This window comes from Solanum pennellii, chromosome 1 (genome assembly GCF_001406875.1).
Source record: "Solanum pennellii chromosome 1, SPENNV200".
Lineage (NCBI taxonomy): Eukaryota > Viridiplantae > Streptophyta > Magnoliopsida > Solanales > Solanaceae > Solanum > Solanum pennellii.
In genome coordinates, this window is record NC_028637.1 from 101,894,304 (window position 1) to 101,910,609 (window position 16,306).

Sequence of the window (16,306 nt, forward strand, 5' to 3'; positions counted from 1 at the left end):
GAAAGACAATATTGGGAAAATGACTCTTTACAGTTGAATGAGGACCATATTTATAGACTTGAAAATTCCCGCGTGTGCAGTTTAATGTCACTTTGGTCCTCAAAGTTTCAATATAGTCATTAGAACCACCTATTTTTTTAATGTACTATTGAGTCCCTTTTTTTTGGGGGGGGGGTGCACTATTGTGTTCTATTTTCAACTAAAATATTACTATTATTCTTATGGATGTGGGGGTTTCAGTTCTATTTTACTTGCATTATGAACATGGATTTGTAGTTATGCATTTCGCTATTTATACAAGTTTGAGATGGTAAATTACAAGGAATTTACATTATTAATTAAGTTGCGGGTGAATAATTATGTTTAACGATTTGATCTGACAATTATTAATTTTTAAATGTAGTAATTCACTAATTAATCGTTAAAATATCGATTAATTTGATAATGAATTAGCAATTATCAAACGATTATTGTGTAACAGCTAATTTTTTTTAGTACGTTTTTTTCTACTATCGTAATTTTTTTTTATAAAATTATCGAAAAAGGTTCAAAAATACCCCTAAACTATTTGAAATAGCTCATATATACCCTTAAACTTTATTTCAGCTCAAAACTACCATTCCCGTCATACTATTGGGTCAAAAGTACCCTTTTTATTAACAGAAGTTGTTAAATGCCACGAGGATGTCATATGGATGCCACATTGCATGCCAATAGAATTTCACTGTCACGTAGACTAAATAGAAAGGGTCAAAAATACCCTTAAACTATCTGAAATAGCTCATATATACCCTTAAACTATATTTCGGCTCAAAACTACCCTTCCCGTCAAACTATTGTGTCAAAAATACCCTTCTTATTAGCAGAAAATGTTAAATGCCACGTGGATGCCACATTGCATAACAATAAGGTCCCACTGCCACATAGACTAAATTCCTAAATACTAATTACTCCCCCACCCCCATTCATTATTTCCAGAAACGGCATATTCACCTGTTCTCCCTCATCTTGCGGCTAGTGTTTCATACTTTTCTTCGTAGCTGGATTTCAAAGTGGATATTCATGCTGTAAGTTAGTAAATATTTTTTTCTTATTGTATTATGTTTACGATTTCAAAAAGCATAATAGTTAGGATTTCACAACTTTCCCCTAATTTCGCAGCTAAGGCTTCGTAGTTTTCTTCAGAGTTGAGTTTCAAAGTGGATATTCATGCTTGTAGGTGAGTAAATATTTTTATTATTTTATTATGTTTACGATTTCAAAGTATGATAGCTAGAATTTTACAACTTTTTCGTCATTTCGCGGCCAAGGTTTCATAACTTTCTTCAGAGATAAGTTTCAAAGTAGATTTTCGTGATTGTAAACATAATAAAATAAGAAAAAAGTTTTACTAACCTACAAACAAGAATATCCACTTTGAAACCCAGCGACGAAGAAAACTATGAAACACTAGCTGCGAAATGAGAGAGAAGGGGTGAAAGGGAATCAAGTTAAAAAACATGAACTCGAACGTGGCGGTTAACGACAACATTAGGAAGTCCGAAGACGTTGGCGGGAGCCTTGAGAAGAATTATCTTTTCTTTTAACAGTTTGGCCACACTGGAATCGGCTCAATAAGAGGTAGGGTCAATGGGCTGGAAGAGCACCGCATGCCGTGTTTTGTCCAACGTGCTCCTGATGACCCTAAAAATCTGAAAGATTGAATGTCATCCACACCCAATCATACTCACGACCGCATTAGGTCTCCAAGGTGAACAACCTTTTCTTTCGCTTATTGATATGCTTAAACTCAATGGATAATCTCATTTGACATGGGTCACGGTTGAAGTGCCTTAGCGTATAAGTTATTTTTATAATGGTAAATTTACATTATTTATTTACAGATGTAAAATCTAAAATGAAGACATATAAATAAAAACACAAAACAGAGGGAGTAAATAGTAATAACTTATTGAATTATTCAATTAAAAATGATACATGTCCAAATTTCATATTTATAAGTGATTGTGGTTATTATCACAAAAAACAATATCGATGATATAGTTGAATAAAATTTGAAGCCAATTCAGATAAGGAAATATTTATTTGGATTTAAAAGAAAAATTAAGTTGAACTTTAACTATATTTAAATTTAATAAAAGCAAATGACTGAAATCGTATTTTACTATATTCTCTTAGATATTTTTTAATGTTAAATAATTATTAATTTATAATAATAATAAAAAAATATATGACTACATATATTTATACGGGGTTTCCAAAAAGTATTTTATGAAAAAAAATCCGCGTGTCTTTAGCTTAGCTTAAACAGTAAGCAACATTAGTTTAAGCGGCTCTATTATAGAATTTGGAAAGCCATTAGCTTAAACAGTAAGCTACCGGCTCTATTTATAATACCACCATTCAGCTGTTTTCTTTCCCTTCTTCTTCTCCTTGCTTGCTGTAAGGGTTTCGGTTGTTTGATATTAAGTTTATGTGTCTGTCCGATTTTCGAGAATAAGAGTTTATCTGCTCTCTCCATATTTATTATTTTGATTCTTCGCTTTGTTGCATTCTTGAATTTTAATAACTTAATCTGAGAATGTTGCTTTCTTCTTCTTGTTTCTTGGTTCCGTGTTTATGTGTTCTTTGTGAATTTTGCGTGTTGTTTCCAGTTAGTTGATAAATAGTTTATGTGTTCTCCTATCTATCATGATTCTTGACAGTTATATTGATAAAAAACAAGTTTTAATTTTTCCTTTTTTTTACATTCTTGAATATTGATATCATAATCTGAGAATGTTGCTTTCTTGTTCTTGTTCTTCTTCCTTTTTTTTTGGTTCCGTGTTTATGTTTTTTTTGTGGGTTTTGCATGTTGGTTCTAGTTAGTTGATAAATAGTTTATGTGCCCACCTCTACATCATGATTCTTGACAGCTATATTGATGACAACACAAGTTTTAATTTCTCCGCTTTATTGCATTATTGAATATCTGGGAGTGTTGTTTTCTTCTTTTTTGGAGTTCCGTGTTAATGGTTTCTTTGTGGGTCTTGCATATTGGTTCTAGTGCTCTCTCCATATCATGATTCTTAACATTCTTGCTTCTTAAAATCATGTTCTCTGGAAACACGTTGGCAAAGTTGAATAAGCAGGATGTAGCAAACTCAGCCATAAGCCCCTTGACTTCCAACTTTACCTCTTGTTCTGTTATTGATTCATTAGTTTGTTTAATGCAGATATCTGCTTTCAAGGAACCAGAACTGATGAGCGTAGATAGCAAGGCATAACTTTAACTCAAACATGACATAAAAAGGCTCAGCATCATTTTCTTGACGGTTCCGATGAGATGTCATGTCTGTCATGGAGTTGTTATTGTTGGATTTTAGGAAAAAAAGTGTTTGCTGAATAATCTGACTGTAATTTATGATTCTGCATGGGTGTATTTATGTTAATGGATTCTCCTGTAATAGAGTTTCATCTGGCATCTTTGGTGTTCCATATTTTAGTTATTGTGTGTTGTCCTTTTGTTGAGTGGAATTAATTAAAATCAGTTCTTATCATTGTTGTGTACTGAAATTGCAAGCCAAGACCTTTACTTCTAGAAATAATGATAGTCTGAACAACAACAGTAAAAAGTACCTTCCATTTTAATGTTGCAATGCATATTTTATCTTTGTTAAAATTCTCTTCTGCTGGCTTTATTTACTTTGTTTGCTGATTTTGGATATCTTTTAGATAATTTCTCTTTCTCCATATTTGTTTCTATATATTGGCAACACTTTCTACTCTTAGCAATTTCACATGTATTATTGTATTAATCTCTACACAGATTACCAGGTGGTTAGATTATATTAACTGCTACACAGACTACACAATTTCTCCTTCTCCATATCTGTAAGTGTTTCTGAACGTATATGCAATCTTTGCATATGATCTGTTTAGTAGTTCGTGGCATGCTTTGGTTGATGGACCAAAAGTTTAAGATAAAAACAGATCATATGTCAAGATTGCAAGTACTGGTAGAATAATGCAGATTTAAGTCCATATTTTCCTCTAATCCAAGTAAAATAATCAATATTTAACAGGACTATAATAATTGTTTATGTAGTTCCCCCTTTTCATTGATGAAAAGAATTCTTCTGGCGTACTAAGGATAGAAGTCATCATCATTCCAAGGGACTGGGTTTAATCCTACCGCTAGAGAATTTCCACTGGGGGCTTCATCTATGGATAGTAAGCTTTCTTTTTCTATAAACGTGCCTTCCTTTCGTTGTTTGGTTCAGCTGGATTCTAATAGATGCATAAGTCAATTATCTTACTTAGGGAGTGGGAATGGCACATGTAATGTTTTAGTGGATTGCTTAATGTCTAGTACTATTTTATGTCTGCTCTATTAAGATCCTATTTCCTTAAGCTCAAAACCTGGAATCTCTAATAGTAAAGTTTAAACCAAGTAACGTCACGGATTTGTTATCTATTTGAGTGTGTGTACGGATATACAAGTTGACTTGCTATTTTACAAGTTCCAGAAATAAGAACCAAACGAACCAATTTTGCTATTTAATTGCATAATTCCCTGTTCTGTTTAAGATGTAAGGATGCACGACGAAGACGGAGTTGGTAATAAGCCCAAGTTAGAGCCTGAAGAGATGCATTATGATAAGCCCAATTTTGTGCCAGCTATTGATGCTTGTAGTTGTGTTTAATTAGTGATTAGCAAATCAATTCAATCTGCTTTCCTAGCTGTAGGAACATTAGCCTTTAATGCAGCAAGAATGCAACATCTTGTCAAACACTAAATATATCTCCGGGCTCATCCAGTTTACAAACCTTTGGAAAGAAATATGACGTTCATAGCGTGTCCAATGAACCTCTGTTGTGGTCCAGGGATGCCAATGTCTTAAGACTCCTCCATATTTGGATCTCTAAAAGCTCCTTCATTTGGTGTTTCAAGCAACTCACACTTTGGCACCCCAAGATTTGATTGCTACTCCTTTGGCCAACCAGCAGTATATATGTCAGGGAGCAAAGGTTTTACTTTATTGTCCATTTTTATGGAGTCAGATTAATCAACATTTTGTGGGAGAATTTTGTTTTATAATTTATATGTTCTGTTTTTATCTGAAATCCTTGTTGAGCTTTTATTAAATACTACTAAGTACTACTTATTTCTACTTCATATTTCTGGATATCTTAAGTGTTCAATCTTGATCAAATTTGCAAACCAAGAAAAGAAAGTACACCTTTTCTCAAGAGCTCTGGTTTTGGGAAATCCGCATTTGGCATTATTCAGAAAGGAAGTAGAATGGCATCATATATTGTCACTACAGAGAAAGATATCACAGCACCCGGTGGTGCAAAAGTTCAATCCGTTTGAGGAATGCAGACTTACAAAGATAAAAGCCACGAAGCGTTGAGGTTTGAGGACTACCAATTAGGTAATAGAGGCATCCTTGACTTGTTCTCATAAATTAACAGCGGCGTACCTTTTAATTTCTCCACTTCTGTGCATTCTTGAGAACTGAATTGGGTATGTTCCTCTTCTTTTTCTTTTTTAGTTCTGTCTTTATGCTTCTTTCTGGATCTCATATGTTGGTTTTAGTTTAGTTAATATAGGTTGAGGTTTTATTTCTCCTTTTACATATCCGTGATATATACTTGAGAATACGAAGATCTATTTCTATACATTGATAACACTTTTTACTTTCAGTAATTTCCCTTGTTTATTATCGGGAAGAGTTATTGTATTCTGCTCTCTCTAAATTTGTGTTTGCCTGGTTTTGACTTGTAAAGAAGTTTATGGAAGTAAGATTTTTGATTCTTGTGGTCTTGAACTAAAGATTTGTAGTATGTACCACAATGCCCTTTAATGTCTTGGTATTAATCATGCCAAGTGTTCAATCAGACATCAAATTTTCAAACCAGGAAAAAGAATGTAAAAGACCTTTTCTCAAAAGCTCTAGTTTTGGAAAAGCATTTGGTATTAACCAGTAAGGAAGTACAACAGCATCATATATTGCAACTCGATCCATATAGACATAACACAAGACATGGTGGTGAAAACATTCAATACATTTGTGGAATGCAGACTTTATAAAGATAAAAGGAGAAGTTGAGGTTTGAAGACTACCAGTTAGGTGATAAAGGTATCCTTAACTTGTTCCCCAAATCTTTAGGTAGCAAGAAAATATCTACCCTGTATTTCATTAACTTTTTAATACTTCATGGGTGAATTTTGCAGGTCAGATGTGCTTCTTTATTGGTGTTTCTGTACCACAGGGATTTGGTGTCATCGACAATACAAGACCTTTCATGCCACCAGTATTTAACCTAACAATTGTTGATCAGCCATTCAGCCTTCTTATTCCCACTTTCCAAGTTCATTTGCATTGGAAAGAGTTGGGGTTGATATTATGTTGTATCATAATCCATGTAACTTGTTCTCCCGACGTCTGTTTCCCATAAGAAGGTACTAGTTGCTCAGAAATTGGACAATGGGTTGGTCAGCAGCCAAGTATCAATGGCCATGAGTGAGTATCAAACTTTACTATCTATTGTTTTACTGTACTTTGTGTATTATTCAATGCCTAATTTTGACTTCTTTACTTTCCTGTCATTTTTTTTATCTCTGCTGCCTCAGTTGTTAGTCCACAGTTCCGTTTTAACCTAAAATCGTCTTATTCTTCTTCTGTCTGTTCTTTTTCTTGCCCCTGATCCTTCTACTTGTACTTTCTCATGCACCAGCTATACCTCGACTTATTTTCAGGTCTTACTTTCTGAGAATCATGGAACTGAAGCCATCATCAATTATGCCTCCTGCTGAAACACAACCTTCAGTCTAAATCTCAGTTAAACACCCCAATTTGGCGACATCCATCCAGTACGAAATTTCTCTTGTTTACCCTTAAGTTCACACTTCTGAACAACTAATTATAATTAATGAGCTTATGCATGCATGCCTTCCTCTTGTCTTATTGGTTCAGCTGAATTCTAATAGATGCAAAAATCAATTATCATAGTTAGGGAATGGGAACATCACTTGCAATGATTAGTGGATTACTTAGTATCTACCATTTTATGGCTGCTGCATTTAAGGTCCCATTTACATTAGCTCAAAGCTTGGAACCTCTAATAGTTCAAATTATAACCAATTAACTTCACGGATTGGTGATTCCTTAAAAGACTTTGAACACTAGAAAGATTATCGTTTGTTGTCTATTTAAGCATATCTAAGAACATAAAAGTTGACTTGCTGTGTAATTGCATAATACTCCTTTTCTGTTCAAATTGTAGGGATGCATGACTGAAATAAAGTTGGTGATAAGCCCAAGTTAGAGCCTGAAGAAATGCACTATGATAATTGTGGTGATGATTAGGATGTGGATGGCATAATGCCGAAGCTTTGATGTGCTGATTAATACACAGTTACTCCTATGGAAAAATTGACATTAATGGAGAAGGAAGAAGCTAGTCTTTTTTTGCCATGTGAAGGATTTGGTGGTAGGAAGACATGGGGGTATGGACGCATCAAGTTCTTGGGAGAAACAGATGTCTGGGCGCTTGATCTTGATTCTGCTATCCATTTTAACTTGCCATGAGGTGATTATCTATATGGATGAGAGCAAGAAACCTCCAGTTGGACAAGGCCTCAACAAGACAGCTGAGATAACTCTTCTTAATGTCAGATGCATGAACAATTCGAATGGGAAGGAGTACATAGATGGACCAATGGTCAACAAGTACAGAGTAAGGGCAGTGGAAATTTTGGTATCACACTTCTGATTGTGAGTTCAAATTTTCTTGGTTGATTGTGACATAACCAAATATTTGAATTGTTAAGATGTCCTCCAACTGAAATGTTTTTGCAATTTGGTCTCTTTAATTTTGTCCCACTAGAACTTTCACTCTTTTACGCACTTTGGTTCCCGTTGATCCAAGTTTTTACAATAGCTCACTTTGATTTTTGTCCCACTATTTTACTTACTTTTGTTCTTGTTGATCCAAGTTGTTAATCACTAGATTTCTTTCAAAGTTCATGCATTAATTTGTGGATCTCTTGCAATGTTTGAGCTCTTGGTTGTGGTAAGTTATATCTCCAATTAATATTTTCTTATTGCACTTGGTTGGTGGGTGATTAGTTATAATGAATTCTCATGTTAGTGAATGCATTGAGGTCCCAACTAAATATTCTCGTTCAATTATCAGGACTGTTTACTTGCCTTGATGCTGCATAAGTGCATATATAGTCCATCATTTTGTGGCATGCATTGATTGAGGAATTATAACTGTGGTCAACCATTTCATTTGTATATGTCCTTACATTGATTTACTTCTTTAGTGCTTATCTTCACATCACATATTCTTTAGTGCAATCTTTCAAAGTCCTAGTGACTTCATTGAAAACTTGAAAACTTATTGTCAAGGTATTTTTTCTTTTTATGTGCATTCTTTGTTCTCTGTCCAAATACACTCGGAAGAAAGACCACATAAGCTATTGCATTGGAATAATGTTATTCCCATGATTTCTCTGCCAGTACAGCTTTTCCTTTCTCACCTGTGGTCCTGTTGAGTAGTAGAATATATAGATGCTTCACTTAATATTGCCATGTTCATGGAAGGGGAGATATCTGATTTACTTTTCTAGAGCACCGAAGCGGATTTGGAATTGGTCAAAATGCTAAAATCTTCTCCTTGTGGAAGTAGCTATGCACATTGAGCTGTACTCTTCTCCAAAAATGTTAACTATCCGCAATATTTCTGTGGGATTTCTTATTATGGGTAATGTTATTGCTTACTATCTCTGGAACCAATCTTGTGCCAGCTATTGATGCTTGTATTTTTCTTTAATTAGTGATTAGAAAATCAATTCAATCTGCTTTCATAACTGCAGGACCATAAGCCTTTAATGAAGCAATGAATGCTACATCTGGTCAAACACAAAACATATCTCCAGGCTTATCCATTTAGCAACATTAGGAAAGAAATATGATGTTAATAGCGTGGCCAATGAACCTTAGTTGTGGTCCAGGGATGACAATGTCTCAGACTCCTCCTTCATTTGGTGTTTCAAGAAACACACTTTGGCACTCCAAGATTTGCTTCCTATTCCTTTGGACAACCAGCGGTAGCCATGTCATGGAGCAAAAAAGTTTACTTTTTTGGCCATTTTCTCATGTATTGGAGCAGATTATTCAAAATTTTGAGGGAACATTTTGTTCTATCTAAGATAATCCGATTGATATAAGATTATACACCATTCATTGTGCATTACTATATGCTCTATATTGAGCTGAAATCCTTGTTGAGCTTTTGTTATATTTTTACCAAGTACTACTTAGTTCCTACTTTATATTTTTGGATATCCTAATGTTCAATCTTAGATCAAATCTGCAAACCAGGAAAAGGAAGTCCTGCACATTTACTCAAGAGCTTTGGTTTCGGAAAATATGCATTTGGTATCACCCAGGAAGGAAGTTGAACAGCATCACACATTGCAACTCCAGAGGAAGATTACATACAAGCTGGTGCCGTAAACATTCTATCCATTTGTAGATTGGAGACTTGTAAAGACAAAAGCTAGGAGGAGTTTTGAGGTTTGAGGACTACCAGTTAGGTGATAAAGTTATCTATAACTTGTTTCCCTTATCTACAGATAACAAGGAAATCTACTTTGTATTTCATTATCTTTTTAATACTTCATGGGTGAGTTTGCAGGTCAGAAATGTGGTTCTTCATTTGGTGTTTCCGCCACATGGATTTGGTGTCATCGACAACACGAGGCCTTCCATATCACCATTGTTCAAGTACATTTGCACTGGAATGAGCAGGGGTTGACCCTCTGTCAAATGAAAAATTTACAGAAACGGCAATTACCTCATTTCCAAAGTCACAGCAGTCCATTTTGCATTTATTTCCCCCTAACACATCATTGATGAACTCTTGTGGCACTGGAAGTAGAGTGGAATCTACTGCCCCAGATGTTTCCTTTTTTCCGTGGATCCATTCAAGGCTGTTTGCACCTTTAAAACCAGCATCCAGTTCTTCCACTACCTCCACCTAAACCCTAAACCCTAAACCCTAATACCTTCCACATAACCTTTGTTAGCAAAGCCATCAGGCCATGATTTTGATTAAAAAAACTCTTTTTTCTCCCATTCCTGTTTTAACTACGGGAGGCGCTTCGCCATCCACGTTATGTTTGATTAAGCAGTCACGGCATACAGCCTACACCACCAGGACTCTGTAATGTTTCAAGCACTCCACTTGCTGCCAGTCAAAATACTGTAAGTGTCATTTATATGCAATTAGATCTCTCTTGCATTTGCTTTCTATCATAAATAATATAGAAGGCACCTCGTGGTCTATAAAATCGGTGAAGCACTTCTATTGTTGTGTTGTACATCTAAGTTGTTGCACTCTTACAGCCTCTGTTTTTTGGTCCTCTGCAGCTACAAATGACTCCTAAAGTTGGAGCAACACTTCCACCAACCAACCCTTCTCACCCATCAGCAGGTACTTAGTGCAGCATGTCTTGCTCTTTTTGTAGTTTATTAATGATTGAGAAAAAGATGTGTTTTAATCATTCGTATATGATAAGGATATTAGCTTAAACAGTTAGCAGCTGAAAAGGAATATTCACAAATTTAGTTGACTCTCCTAATTATATTTATGTCACATTAATTAAAATAAATAAAAAACAATATATGTTACGTTCAGACTTGACAAGATTTTTGTATTTAATTTATTATTAATAATTGAAGAAAAAAATATGTTTTTTAATTAATCGTATATGAGAAGGATATTAGCTTAAACAGCAGTCAACACTCTTTAAATCCGCTTAGAGATTATGAAACCTTTATTTTTCTTCTCTCTCTATATACCACCGTTCCAAAACATTGACAATCGAAATTCAAAAGGGCTCTTCTTCTTTGTTTTGTCTGTCGATATTTTCTTTGGAAAACACTGCTACAAGTGAGAAAAATTTCTTTCTTTAGGCCTTTTGATGCATTGTGTCCAGTGTTTGAGTTTTCGTAAATTTTCTTTGATTACTTGTTTGTTTGTTCCAGTTACTTGATAGTTTATGTGGTCGATCCAATCTCCATATACATTATTCTTTAGAACAAGAATTTGTTCTCATATATATTGACAACACTCTTTTCGATTTTCCACTTCCTTACATTCTTGAATCTGGAAATGTTACTCTCTTCTTCTTCCTTCCGTGTTAGTTGATAAATAGTTTGTATGCTGATTCTCGACAACTATATTGACAACAGAAGTTCTCCACTTTCTTGCATTCTTGAAACCTGATAACTTAATCTGGGAATGTTGCTTCTCTTCTTCTTCCTTTTCTTGGTTCCCTGTTTATGTTTTTCTTTGTGATGTTTGCATATTTGTTCTTGTTAGTTATTTAATTTATGCCATTTTATTTCCCCTTCTCCAGATCCATGATATATCTGTTTCTATATATTGACAAGTATGTTCTTGGTATTAATTAGTCAACATAGACTACCAGATTGATGCATTACTACATAAGCATATGAATCAATGTAGTTGAAATCAGGTTCAACAATCCATGTAATGCAGATCCAAGAAAAGAGATAACGATTCTTGATAACAAGAATTTGTTTTCATATACAGTTTGACGACATATTTTTCAACTTTTTTGCATATTCTTCAAAACTTAATTTTGTTTCTAGCTTGATTTTGTTACATTACTATTGTCTCAGAAGAAAGACCACATACGCTATTCCATGGGAAATTGGGAATGACCTAAACACTTTTTGAATATGTTTTTCCCAATGATTTTTCTGCCAAATGGATTTAGTACAGCTTTCTTTCTCGCATTTGGTCCTGGTGAGTGGATTGACATGTATAAATGCTACACTAATACAACTAGTTTCATGAAAAGAGATACATCATATTTACTTTTCTAGAGAAGCAAGATGGCATTGGAATTGGTCTAAAAGCTAAATCTGTTCCATGTGGAGTAGCTATGCTTATTGAGTTGTACTCTTCTAAAAAATGTTAGTAATAACTTCAATAGCTCAGTGAGATTTCTTATGGTGGGTAGTGTTATTGCTTACAATGTCTGGAACCGATCTTGTGCCATCTATTGATACTTATAGTTGTCTTTAATTAGTAATTTAAATTCAATATGCTTTCCTAACTGCAGAACCATTAGACTTTAATGCAACAACGAATGCTAGATCTGGTCAAACACAACGTATCTATGGGCTCGTCCACTTTACCGACATTGTGTGGCCAATGAATCTATGGTGTGGTCCAGGGATGTCAATGTCTCAGACTCCTCCATACTTGGATATCCAAGAGTTCATGCATTTGGTGTTTCAAGCACCTCACACTTTGGCACCCAAAGACTTGCTTCATACTCCTTTGGCCAACCAGCAGTATCCATGTCAGGGAACAAAGGTTAACTTTATTGTCCATTTTTTCATGTACTGGAGCAGCTTAATAAACATTTTAAGGGAGAACTTTGTTCTGTAATCTATATGCTCTATATATTGATTTGGAATCCCTGTTGAGCTTTTATTAAATACTACTAAGTACTATTTATTTCTACGTCATATTTTTGGATATCTTAAGTGTTCAATCTTGATCAAATTTGCAAAGCAGGAAAAGTACACCACCTTTTTTCAAGAGCTCTGGTTTTGAAAAGTCAGTGTTTGGCATTAAAAAAAAAAGGAAGTAGATAGCATCATATACTGCAACTCCAGGGAACGGTATCACAGGACCCGGTGGTGGAGAAGTTCAATCCATTTGTGGAATGCCGACTTATAAAGATAAAAGCCAGGAGGAGTTGAGGTTTGAGGACTACCAGTTAGGTGATAAAGGTATACTTAACTTGTTCTCTTTTGATTCAGATTAAGCTTCTTCAAATATGTTATTGCTACCTTTATATGTTCATATATAAGTTAATTTTAAACAAATTCTTTGGTCTGTATCCAAATACACTCAGAAGAAAGACCACTTAAGCTTTTGTATGAGAGTGATCTACAAACACTCTTCTGAATATGTTATCCCCATGATATCTCTGCCAGACGGATTAAGTACAGCTTTTTTTCTCACCTGTGATCCAGGTGAGGAATGGCATATGTAGATGCTACATTTTATACTGCCAATTTCATGAGAGGAGAGATATCATATTTACTTTAATAGAGCAGCGAAACGAATTGGTCAAAAAGCTAAATCTTCCTTGTGAAGGTAGCTATGCACATTGATCTTTACTGGATAATACAAGTCCCAGAAAATACCTTTTGAAGTTTTGATATAGCTATATCAAAGTAAGTTACCTTAGCCTTCTCTCTTTATTTTCCTATTATTTCATCTTCTTTTTCACTTTCCATGGTTGATTGAGTTCACTCATGCATGTATCTATTTTTCTATGTTGCTATCCTAAAACACCTGTGCTACAGAGTTCAACAAAATTTGCTATCAGAACGATGGCAAATTTAGTATGTACAAAATGCTATGTTAAGACAGGTGCTCAAAGTGTGGAAACCATTGCTAGAAGTTGTGAACCATTCACATAGTGATGTAAGATATATAGCTCCCTTCTGCTGTTCCCTTTCTTTTATTTACTTTTATCTTTCCATATTTGATTAAGCTTTTTCACTTGCACACAATTCTATTAGTGTATGTTGTTTTCTTGTAGTCCCCCAGAATTCAGAAAAGTTTGCTATAGAGAAGAAAACAAGTCTAGGATGTATACTCCTTGAGTGATTCAAGTAACTGTCTCCATGTTCAGTGTCACCTTCCACGTATATTTAGTTAAACTACTGTTTTGATCAAAAGAACTCTTTTTCTCCCATTCCTGTTGAGGCCCTCCACGATCCACATTATGCATGAATTGCTTAAAGCAGTAACAATCTACTTCACCAGGACTTTGTAATGTTTCGAGCACTCCACTTGCTGCCAGTTAAGATACTTTTGAAGTGTTTCTGAACATATATGCAATTGGATCTCATTTATACCTCTCTGCCATTTGCTTTCTGTCATAAATAATATAAAGGGCACCTTACGGTCTATAAAATCGGCGTAGCACTTCTGTTATGGTATGCTACTCTTGCAGCCTTTGTTCTTTGGTCCTCTGCAGCCAGAAATGACTTCCAACAATCAATGCTTCTCACCCATCAACAGGTACGTAGTGCAGTTTGCCTTGCTCTTTTGAGGTTGATAGTATGTGGGATTGTAATCCATGTAGCTAATTCTCCCAGCACCTGTTTTTTAAGAAGAAACTAGTTGCTCAGAAATTGGACAAAGGAGTAGGCCAGCCAAGTATCAGTGACCAACAGTGGGTATCAAACTTAACCATTTATTATTTTACTTACTACTTGTGTTATTAATTTTGACTTCTAGACTTCTCTGACATTCTTTTTATTTTCCCTAACTAAGTTATTACTCTACAGTCCCGTTTTAATCTGATCGTTTTATTCTTCTTCTTTCTCCTTTTTCTTGCCTCTGTGATCATTTATTTGTACTCTCTTCTTATGCACCAGCTGTACTTTAACATATTTGCAGGTCTTACTTTCCGATAATCATGGAAGAAAATACATCACCAATTATGCCTCCTGCTTTTCCGAGAATCATTGAAGTGAATCCATCACCAATTATGCCTCCTGCTTTTCCGAGAATCATTGAAGTGAATCCATCACCAATTATGCCTCCTGCTGAAACACAATTTTCAATCAAAACTTCTTTCGAGTACCCGAAATTGGCAACATCCATCCAGTATGGAATTTCTTGTCTACCTGTAAGTAAGTTCCCATTTCTGAATAACTACGCATAATTAATGTTGCTCTTGGATGTGTTCGTTGGTCCCAAACCAAGTATCATACTCTACAAGTTGCATGATGTTTTGGTATGCCTTGTTACTATTGCTATAAGGGGTCGTTTGGTACAAACATTGATATTGCATGGATTAGTAATGCATGGATTAGTAATGCAGAGATTAATAGTGCAGGGATTATTTTTTGTCAAGGGTGTGGTTCACTACTTTTCACTTAATTTTTGTGTTTAATTTATAATTCTACAAAAAAATTCTTTCCTATTATACCCTTGTGTTATTATGAGTGTTTATTTCATGTAACTAAGTCAAGGTAGATAATTACCGGACCGGATAATTTTTTTAAAGAATTATTTATTCCATTTAATTAGTTAAATCAAATACATACATATAAAATTGTTTATTAATTTTAAGGTATGATGTACCACTAAGAAGATTAGTGATGGCACAATGTATTTCTAATTTTTTGTGGGTTAAGTATATATCTTAAACTTAACATAGATTTAAGACTACTTAAATTGTTAATACCTAAAGCTTATTTTTATTTTTATTTTTATATTTAAAACAATAGTTCAAGTGGTTAATTGACAAATTATCTTGAATATAAAAAAATCAAGAAAAAATGGAGAAAAAAATATTAGTAAAATCATTAAATTACACCAAATAAATTTGGAGAATTGAGAAAGAACATTTATAACCACTCTAATATAAATAAAAAGGAAATTAAATTACAAAAGAATTTTTTTAAAAAAAGAATAAAGGGTTAGTTTAGTCATTTAGGGATCTTATCCAAGATTTAACAAACTTTGGATTACCTATCCCTCCCTTTCTTAGGGATAAAATAAGACCTTGTATGAGATATAACTGATCCATGGATTAGGTTAAATAAAGTAACCAAATAATGTTTTTGTTGAATTAAATTTTAATCCATGGATTCTTTTGATTAATACCTCCTACCAAACGGGTCCTAAATGTTATGTACCTTTGAAAAGAAAGATTCATTTATTACCTTTATTTTGTTGTAATTATTGATGCTTTCGTCAAGTAATTGCGTCTAGGTGCTGGCCATTGTCTTTAGATTAAAAAATGAAATTTATTTTTGAAATATTGAGTAAGTAACAGTGAACTGAAGGAGTATTAAGTTGGATGGGATAAGTTCGAATATTCAGGAATGCATGTATATATGTAGTGTATTTATATCAATGTAAAGAGTGTATAACCATGTATATATATGATGTATACTTATGCATTTAAAATGTATATACGTATATATTGTTATACAAAAATTATATATTGAAGCAGTTTACTCTTCCTCAAGGTATTTTCTTCAACTGACCAACTCCAATTTCCTCTATGCATTCCCAATTTTGAGATTTATGGTACTCAATATTTTAAGTATTTTGATATATTATTTAGGGAAAATACACTAGTACCCCTCAACGCTCGAAATTCTAGAGACACACTTATATTATACTAATGTTTTATTATTCCCTTAAATTTATTTCATAAATAATTTTCTATCCC

The 16,306-nt window shown here is 34.1% G+C and overlaps 1 pseudogene; it reads left to right on the forward strand.

Moving 5' to 3' along the window:
* Positions 1-9,677: 9,677 nt before the first annotated feature.
* Positions 9,678-14,785, forward strand: LOC107008056 (annotated as a pseudogene).
* The last annotated feature ends 1,521 nt before the right edge of the window (positions 14,786-16,306 follow it).